Below are 10880 nucleotides of genomic sequence, written 5' to 3' on the forward strand. Positions count from 1 at the left end.
CACATGAAGGTACTGGCAGAGGGACAAAGCCACGCGGGTTCCGGGGCCGAGACCTCCAAGCCTACTCGATTTGGAGTCGAGCATCTTCCACCCAGATCCTCCAAATTCCAGTAGGCGGGGGTCACACCCACCACCTGGCCCCCTGGCGCCGTGTAATCCCATCAGCGGCCAAGACTGAGAGACTATAAAATCTTATTATCTCATTCCTACTTTGGACAAACTTGTAGGCTATCGAATGTAGCCTGCCCACAGGGCAGAGTCTGGCAAACTCCCCGTGGCCTACCAAATATGCCAAATACCAGTGACAATGATAGGTCTCATTCTCCTAAAGAGCCGTGAATATAATCTCAGGGCTAGGATGAAAGAGACGTTACTGGGGCCTGCTCGAGGCAATCGACGATTAACATGGAATCCTTTTATTTTCAATTTGTTTTATGTGCATCCTCTTTCTCTTCTCATCTAGCTACTATTAGGCATATCCAATTGTGTTGCGGGAGAACAGGGTCACTTCCACTAATGTTCCATATTGTGATATTGTCCTGAAAGTACAGTGCTCACATTTGTGAGGTTTGGGGACTGCTAGCACCACCCTGATGAAGCTCAGTGCTTAATGTTTGGTGCTTAGGGATTACCAAGGTTACACTTGGGGATGCTGAGGCTAGAGGCATGTAGTGTCCTCTATCAATTAGTGATCTCTCTGGCTCTTAACTACTTCTTTTGTGACTATACTTAGATGAAATATTTTTCCAAAAAGAGATATGATTGTAAAATATTTATTTGCTTTAGTTATTTTTTTTGGGGGGGGGGGACCCGGGTTGTACTCAGAGCTTACTACTGGCTCTTTTCTCAGGTATAAATCTTGGTGATGCTCATGTACATAAGTAGTGATACCAAAGCAACCTGGATTGTCCATTTGCAAGACAAGAGCCTTAACCTTTGCAGAAGGTCTCTGACCACTACTGTTTTCAGAGAATATTTAATTTTATGTTAGAGGACTTAATAACAAAATGTCCTCTAACATAAAATTAAATCTTTTGAAGACCTAGGTTAATTTCTTTATTGTTCTTAGGATTCCTACTAAGATACAAAAACAAGATTATACAATTTGGCATGAGCATTTTAATCTAATTCGTTTTGGTTTGGGGGCCAAACCCAGTACTGTTCAGGGTTTATCTCTGGCTCTGTGCTCAGGGATCATTCCTAACAGTGCTGGGAGACAATCAGGGATTATTCTAAATAGTGCTCAGGGACTATATGAAGTGCCAGTGATCAAAGCTGGAACAGATACATGCAAGGCACAGTCCTTATCTACTCTACTATCTCTCTGGCCATGATGAACACTTTTAGAGGAGTCTGAAAATTTTTTACATAGCACTAATCTTGACAAAAGAAAATCTCAAACATGATTCTTATTTATTTGCAGTTAGTATTATATATCTTCTAAAATTTGTTTATGGTTTATTCAGAAATATAGAAACAAATAACAAAATTTTATACGAAGTTGCAGCCTAGTCATTAATAGCACAATCACTTAGGTTCAGAAAATATGATGAATAAAATATGATTAATAAATTGATTTAATAAAAACGTTGCTTTAGATGTGTATAATAGTTTTGAGTATTGGACTGAATTGTATCTGTTTTCTCTTCTCCACCCACATCATATGTTGAATCCCATACCACACCACACTTCAGAATATGAATGCCTTTGGAGATAGAAACTTTAAAAAAGTAATTTTGACTGAATGAAATAATTACAGTAGGCTTTGATACATTGCAGTGCCTTTATAAGAAGAGGTGATTATAACACGAACAAACCAGAAAAACATACATGTGAAAACAAATCAGAGGACATTTACAAGACACAAATATTTACAAGAATAATCCCTGTCAAGAGTGATGTCAGCTATCTAGATAATAAAGTGTGAAAAATTATTTTTGTTTTTATGCATTCTTTATGTGGTGGTTTCCCATTTTGTGATGTTCCTCCAAACGAATGTGATCTATTTTATATTTCTTAAAACTGCTTATGCAAGCAAAGGGCTAAAAATTTAAAAAAACAATGAATGTGGACAATAAATATTATAAGTATTTGTTCTTTGCACTCATTACACAAAATCATTTTCTAAATGCAATTTACAATTAATTGAAAAATATAGTTGCAACTATGTGAATCACACAATCAAAATATTATGGCCTAATATGCATCTACATTGTGGAATAACTAGCAAGTTTAACATAACATACATTATCATTTCACAAATCTTAGTTTTGCTGAGGTAATATGATATATAAAATGACACTGCATTTCAAAGCACAAGTTTTCAGTTAAAAGAAGAATAAGAGTGAATGTTCTAATGTACATAATGGTGAGTGTCATTAATATGGTATTGTGTACTTGAAATTTGCTCACATAAGTAGATTTTTATATGTTACCTCTGTATTATCTCTTAGGCTTTTCAGTTTATACTTTTCAAATTATAAGATATTTTTAAGTTTATTCCAAACCTTCATTACAAAGTATCACAAGGCAGTGAGCAACATCTGTCTATCCTGTGCTTGGTTTGTATATTTTAATGTGCTTGGAATCAAAACCATTTTTGTTTAGCTGATTAAAGTGATTCTGGGGTTTCTTATAAAGGTGGCAAAATTTTTACCTGTGAATTTTTATAGTAGCCTGGGGAAAGACTCGGCAGGATCTAACTTTTTGTTGTGCAGAAAAAAATATTTCCCCTTTATGTGAAAGTTAGTAGTTCAAGAAATCCCCTAGTGGAATGAGTTTTAACAAAAAAAAAAAAAAATATATATATATATATTCATATATATATAAGAAAGCATACATTTTGAGATTGGAAGATTTCAAAGTGAGAATGCACACTTGAAAATATTTTTATCATCTATATTTTCAAAAATAACCCTTTATTTTGAAGTAGAGGACAGTTTGCAAATTTTTGCTTGATAATGGATCATCTCGGCAGAGCCTGGCAAGCTACCCGTGACGTATTCAATATGCCTAACACAGTAACAACAATGGATCATCTAACTTTGCTTATCTTTATTTTATAGTAATTGCTCTGAATCTTACCTAACATTAATTTTACAACTCTTTCTTCCCACTTTATTTAAAACTGTGTTTTATAAAGTTATTCATGATGCATTTGTTACAGGCATTAAAATCCAAACACCAATCTCACCACCGTAACCTTTCTCCACCACATCTCCACTTTCCCAACCACCCCTCAAACCTGGCCCCAAATATCCAAAATAACCTTGGGTGGTACACCTAAAATAATTAATTTTATATTGCTTGTTACCACTAAATGGCTAATGGAATTAACAAAAAATACTTCAAAAAAAATTTGTAAAACTTGTTATATCTCACCATGGGGACAAACTCTTATTCAATCCTTGTGTGAGAGTTTCCTGAGCTCTTGTCGCCAGTTGAGCCTTCTGTGTCACTGCTTTTATTACTTGAGCTTAGTTGTCTTCTATGGTACATCCCATCTATTTTGGTATAGTTCTACAGAGATGTTAATATTGTATAGTTTGGAGATGTCATGTGGCCATGAAAGAGGCCATATGCTTTAGAAAATCCAGACTGCATAACAGGGTCATCTGTAAAGCTGGGCCATAAATGAGTTTAAATGGCAGTATTTGTGGGATGTGGGTGGAACTGCTGGGGCTTCTGGAAGTTGGGGGGCTGGTGGAGGCTGCTTGACCCCACTCCAAGAAGGTCTCAGCTAAAACAAAAAACAAACAAACAAACAATAAAAGGTGTATCTAAAATTTTTGACAGTTTGGCATCTTTGTGGAGCTCAGTTTTGGGGAGGCGGAATCCAGCTTCTGACATGGCAGTAACTATTGGGGTGTGACTGCAGCTGCCAGGGATTCTACAGGGAAGAGTCTTGACCAACCCCCCTCCTGAGTGTGCTGCAGAGTTTTCAGCCAGGGACTGGTGTATCTGACTGAGATTTAATTATGATTCTCTAAAGGTGGACTGGTAGATAAGCTTACATGTTGATGGTTGTGAGATGTCAGTTTACAGCACTTGATTCCCCCACCTATATCATTAATTATGATACAGTGAAAATTTCTTTATATCCAATTTGACCTTTAAAAGGGTGAAATATTAAGAGATGCAATTTACAGAGTTTACAAAATACATGGGCTGGAGCCATAGCACAGCAGGTAGGGCGTTTGCCTTACACGTGGCTGACCCTGGTTCGATTCCTCCATCGCTCTCAGAGAGCCTGGCAAGATACGAGAATATCCTGCCCTTACAGCAGAGCTTGACAAGCCCCCTGTGGTGTATTCAATATGCCAAAAACAGTAACAAACAAGTTTTACAATGGAGATGTGACTGGTGCCTGCTAAAGCAAATCGATGAACAATGGGAGGACAGTGTTACAGTGCTACCAAATACATGATTTCAAATTTGAAAGTAATATTTTGCTTTTGGGCTCGAGCGATAGCACAGCGGATAGGGTGTTTGCCTTGCACGCAGACAACATGGCCAACCCGAGTTCGATTCCCCCGCCCCTCTCAGAGAGCCCGGCAAGCTACCGAGTGTATCTTGCCCCACGGCAAAGCCTGGCAAGCTACCCGTGATGTAACCAATATGCCAAACACAGAAACAAATGTCACAATGGAGACATTACTGGGCCCCCTTGAGCAAATCGATGAACAACGGGAGGAAAGTGACAGTGATTTTGCTTTTAATTTCAGATGGAATACATATTTTAAAAGCAAATAGTTTGTTAGATTCTTTAATGTATGATTACTATTATTATCATTATTTCAGTGCATTGTATTTTATTAAATTTACATATTGATTTTTACACTATTATTTAAAAATGAGGTGATTCTAGATATATTTAATTGAAGACAAGGTCAGAGTGGTGTAGAAGCCTGGATTGGTAATCAGATAAGATCATAGTGGAGGAGAAGTCTGGGTTGGTAATACAATATGTTTGATGTCCTTAGAGAAAGGGAGACTTTACAAACCAAAGAAGGGAGACTGATATTTGAACACTGAAATTGCTATCACCCAAGAAGATTGTTTTCCATGGGCTAAATGCTAGTAGATCTTTTCCTTAGCATAGTCCTGCTGACAACTTCATTGCAGATATCTGGCCCCTTGGTCTCAGGAACAATGTATTTTTGTTCTTTAAATTGCTCAGTGTGTGGTACTTTGTTAAAACAACCCCAAAAAATCATACAATTATCAAAGAATCAAATAAATTTCAATGAAAGATGCTTAAATACAAATATAATAAGTTTCATAACCCAAATATAAGTTTTATAAGCACAAAATAAAATGAGGTCAACATGGATAAAAACAAGTTTGTAATGGCTATTTAATCCAAGGCAGTTGTTTGATATATTGCTTTTTCAAAGCACTAATTATACTTGGACAGATGAGAACTATGTGTAATGACATCCAGAAACTTTATGAGCCCCATGAAAGTATATATTGGAGGGGGAAAATTCTTAAACATACTAAACAAATTCCTGAAAACTGAATAGATTTGAAACTTTGTATTATTTGATGACAGTCAGTATATAATTTTGTCTCTTCAACTTTCTTTCCAGATGATTAAAAATAAAATGTCTTCCATGTCAGTAGATTGCAATAACAAAGAAAATCGCCAATCAATATATTTATTAAAATGGAGCAGATCACAGGTAGCACACATGAAGATGAATTATTCTGTTTTATGTGGAGTATTACCACAGGGAACAATTTCCCTGACTATACAATGGTAGGCAGAGGAGAAAATGTCTCCTGGGTATCACAGTTATTTAAATAATTCAATAAAATACAAAGGATCAATGAGGGACTCAGATTTGTTTTGATTGACATATTTTGGTAATAGCTCAAATCAGTAAGTATGTTGCTTCCAACTCTGATCTTGGTCAGAATCTCTTTGGTAATTAGGGTCTAATATTAATTTTAACATGGTTTTATATGTTTTGATATTTTTTTGAATTATGGTCAGAATTTCCTTGTAACTGTACACTAATTTGGGTAATACTGACATTTTTATAATATAAATTTATCCTTCTTGTGAATGCTGAATATTTTTCTATTAATTTTTATCTTCTTTCAGTTTATTTCACCAATGACTTATAGATTTTAGTGTAGATATCTTTCAACTCCACTTCTTAATTGTTAAACAGAGCAAGTCAGGGGAAAAGTTTTCAGCAGTCTCATTAAGCGGTGTGAAAATGAGGGCCTGCCAAAAGGAAGGAATTCAATTGAGACCAATGAAAAGTTTCCTCCAAGACTATGTATACACGGAAACCAGAACACTCCTCACCATGATCGAAGTTCTGCTTGGCTTAGCTCCATGCTATGAAAAATTTAACTGATTTTCTTTTACCTTAACAGCAGATCAGAAACAGGGATAAAGTCTTTACATAGAGAAACATCACTGTCCTGTCACTGTCCTCCCATTGTTCATCGATTTGCTCGAGCGGGCCCAGTAACGTCTCCATTGGAGACTTTGTTGTTACTGTGTTTGGCATATCGAATACATCATGGGTAGCTTGCCAGGCTCTGTCGTGCGGGCGAGATACTCTCGGTAGCTTGCCGGGCTCTCCAAGAGGGCAATGCTTGGGCACTATATGGGATGCTGGGGATTGAACTCGGGTCAGCAGCTTGCAAGGCAAATGCCCTACCCACTGTACTATCACTCCAACCGTCAATAAAACATTTTTAATTAAATTGAAATAACAAAATGTAAAAAACTTAACATTTTTACATTATTTGTATATAACAGAATGAAAAATAAAGCTTTTGAGGTTTTATTTTGATTCATTATGGCTTTTTGGAACACTCCAGGAAGTGCTCAAAACTTACCTCTGCTTCCGTGCTCATGGGACTACATGTGGTCCTGGAGACTGAATTCAAGTGTGCTGCTTGCAATGCAAGAGTTCTACCAGGTGTGCTATCACTCCAGCTGCCCCCTCCTTTTTTTTTTTTCTTTGGCTTTTTGGGTCACACCTGGCGATGCTCGGAGTTTACTCCTGCCTCAGCACTCAGGAATCACTCCTGGTAGTACTTGGGGCCCCATTTGTGATGTTGAATATGGAACTGGGTCTGTTGCATGCAAGACACATACCTCACCTGCTGCACTATTGCTCCAGCCCCATTCCAGCCCCTTTTTAAAGTTCTAAACATATATTCAAGGAGCTGGAGCCATAGTACAGGATATAAAGTTTTTGCTTTGCATTCAACTCACTGGGTTTGATCTCTGGCACTTGATACGACCCCTTGAGCCCAGCCAGGATTGATCCCTGAGTGCAAATTCAGGAGTAAGTTCAGCACTGTTGAGTGTACCCTCCCAAAATAAAACAAAAAAAATTCAATATAATATTATTAGAGATTATGTTTATCTTAGACTTTGTTGTAAAGGATAACTGAATTTGTAGTCTATCAGTCAACTCAAATTTAAATAATTTCCAAATGAATAGAACTAAGAAACAAAAGTTGATAGTATGAATAATTAGAAAAAGTCAGTTCTAAATGGATATTTTTGAGAGTAGTGTTATATGCTGTATTAGGGGGTAAACCAAGACCTTACAAAACTGTTGTTCTTATTGTCTTTTATTTTTATTGTAATTTTATTTAATTTTTGTTTTTATTGACTTTTTATTGATGCATTATGGACAAATATCAATATGTTACATCATTATTTTAAATAAGTATACATTAAAAATTATCACCATACAGTTGTAAATGTTAAGATCTAATTTCTTAACAACTTTTAATCATGGAACCAGTATTAACTATGGTAACTATGCTGTATAGTAAATCAACATGACCTATATAAAACTGTAGTGTATATCTTGTGACACTCTTCATTCCTTTCACTGATACAGTTTTCTATTTATGTTTTTATTTTAGATAGGTAGAAAGTTTATTTTCATTGTTTATAAGAGTTGAATTTAAAAAATCTGGTTCAACTGTTTACAGAAAAGAATGAAGATGGGATATCTAATGCTTATTATTGGACTAAGTTCTGCAGAAGAAAAATGTACCAGCAATAAAATGATTTCATTGTCAGGTCTTAACCCATGAACTTTTCTTAGATGTAATTCAGAAGTAATCAGCAAAGGAGAAAATTTTTTTTTAGATTTAAATATATGAGACTTTTTATGGAAAAATATAACAGAAATATAACAGAACGTAATAAGTTAATAATTCAAATAAATAAAATATCTGTGAATTCTTGGTTACATAATTACTGACCTAGATCTCCAATGATTTCTTATTTTCTGAAATGTCTTGTTTATGTTTCTAATGACCAAACATATTCTCAGCGTATCATTTCTCTCTGCTTTGAAGAAGTCAAGGCTTATGTTTGTATACTTAAAGTATTGCTTATTTCAATTAATTGAATGACTTATCCAAGTTTCACTAAATGTATAAAATCAACTTTAGCTGAAATTTTCATCTAAAGCCTGCTATAGGAAAAATGTTATTAAATGGTGGTACAAGCATATAGCTGGCCACAATCCTCTTATCTTTGTTCAACCCTCTCTTTGTTTGGAAAGCTGGACTGCAATGAAAGAATATGAGCTAAATATTTCATGCTGTGTTGATATGTATAATTCATAACCAAACTCTTCAAAAAAGAAATAGATAAGTATTGAAACTAGAACTGAAATATTTTATACTTAACAGAGGCATAGCATAAAGACATTTTAAGTCTTGTCAGCGCTGATACCAAAACAAATTATAAAAATAACAACCCTCTAAGAAAGATTAAAAGAGAAACAGAGAAAGAAGTATAAAAGGGAAGAGGAGGGAACATGATAGACAGAATCTTGAACATGGAAGAGAATATGTACACAGAGGATGTTGCAGAAACAGCAAAAAAATGAAACTCTCCAGCAAGACAAAGTACATAAACACCTATTTGTAATATTTTCTCTCTTTGCTCTTTGCCTTTAAGGAATTCAAATAATATCCATGGATATTTCAAAATATACATCTAGCTATAATGTGCTCTTGCATAGTTTTAGTGTGAATATCTACAGTAGCATTGGTGGAACTAACGAGCATGAAAGATAGTAATGGAATGTTTTTGCTTGGTATATGTTACTCTTTAAAGAAGTATCATGAAGCTGAATAAAGTATATTGGATAAAGTACAACTATCTAAGAATAGCGTGTGAAGAGCTGAGCCAGTGTATTGATGAGTACTAATGGCAGGTTCTTCAGGTGTTCAGGTCTAACCTTGTCTGGGCCAAGTGCTGTTCACTTCTTTACAATTAAATGGCATGTCGGATTTCGGAAAGAAGAACTTTGGGAACGACATATCCATCCTCCGGAATTTTTTATGTGGGCAGGTGGATGTGGCTATCAAAGAGATCTGAATATAAGTGATGGATAATCTCCATTGCCCTTCTGGAAGATGTGATACATCCATCAGGACGTCAGAGGGCAGTCATCTTGGTCTTGTAGTTGATGAAGGACAGGCAGGCATTGAGAATGTTTTTCCCAGCTTCTGCTGCATCTGCCAGCACTGCTGCTCTTCTCTCATTGAGTCCTTTCTTTATCACTTCTCTGCACTGCTACCTGTCAGAATGCAAGATTCTGTCCCAGTGGAAAACCAGCAGGATTGTACTACTGTACAAGAAGGTAGACATCCACAACATTGGCAACTATCACCCAATCTGCCTATTGTCTGTCATCTACAAGCTGTTCACTCAAGTCATCCCAAAAAGGATTGGCAGAATACTAGATGAAGGACAACCATGCGAGCAAGCCGGGTTCTGCAAAGGATTCAGCACAATCGACCATATAGATACAATAATCAAGGTCATTGAGGTTTCTTGGGAGTTCAAGATGCAGCCCTCTGTCTAACATTCATTGATTTAAAGAAGGCCTTTGGCTCTAGCCAAACAGGGCATTCAAAGTCAATACATCAGGATCCTCCATGAGCTGTATTGCGGATTAACTACCAGGATCTCACCATTCTACAGGAAGGTGATCATTGACATGAAGAAAGAGGTTCGACAGGGTGATATCATTTCACCAAAACTCTTCAGTGCCACCCTTGATAACATCATGCGATGACTGGAATGGGAAGGAATGGGAAAGAATGGGAGAGAAGATAGACGGTCGGCAACTATACCACTTCCACTTCGCTGATGACATCGTTCTTATAACAGCAAACAACAGCCAAGCGGCACAAATGCTTTCCGACTTCAACCGTGAGTGTGGAAAGGTCAGTCTACAGCTGAATCTAACAAAGACAATGTTTATGAGAAATGGTCTTGTTCCTGACGTTCCATTCATTCTCAACGGGACAAACATCTTCGAATGCAACAGTATGTGTACTGGTCGAGAAGTCAATATGACGAATGACCTGGCAACTGAGTTGCGCAGACGGAAGAGAGCAGTTTGGAATGCCTTCAAGAACGTTGAAGAAATAGCTAAGAGGACAAAGAACCTCTGGTTCTGCGCACATCTCTTGAATTCTACTATTCTTCCTGCATTAACCTATGCCTCAGAGACCTGGGCCCCACGAAAACAGGATGAGAACACTATTCAGTCTCCCAAAGAGGAATCAAAATAGCTATGCTTGGAGTATCACACTTCACTCAAATGAGAGAAAGAATCCAGAGTTCTGACCTTCATCGACAGTCAAGAATCAGGGACACTGTCTCGTTTGCCAAAGCGTTGAAAATCAGTTGGGCTGGACGTATAATGAGATTTGGAGATGACCGCTGGACTAGAGCCATTACCGACTGGATTCCACGAGACATCAAAACATCACGTGGCCACCCACCTATGAGATGGTCAGACTTCTTCGTCAAGACCCTGACAGTTTGAGGCTGTTCATGTTCCTAGAATGAGCAGATGCCAGGG

This window comes from Sorex fumeus, unplaced genomic scaffold (genome assembly GCF_029834395.1).
Source record: "Sorex fumeus unplaced genomic scaffold, SorFum_2.1 ptg000098l, whole genome shotgun sequence".
Taxonomy (NCBI): domain Eukaryota; kingdom Metazoa; phylum Chordata; class Mammalia; order Eulipotyphla; family Soricidae; genus Sorex; species Sorex fumeus.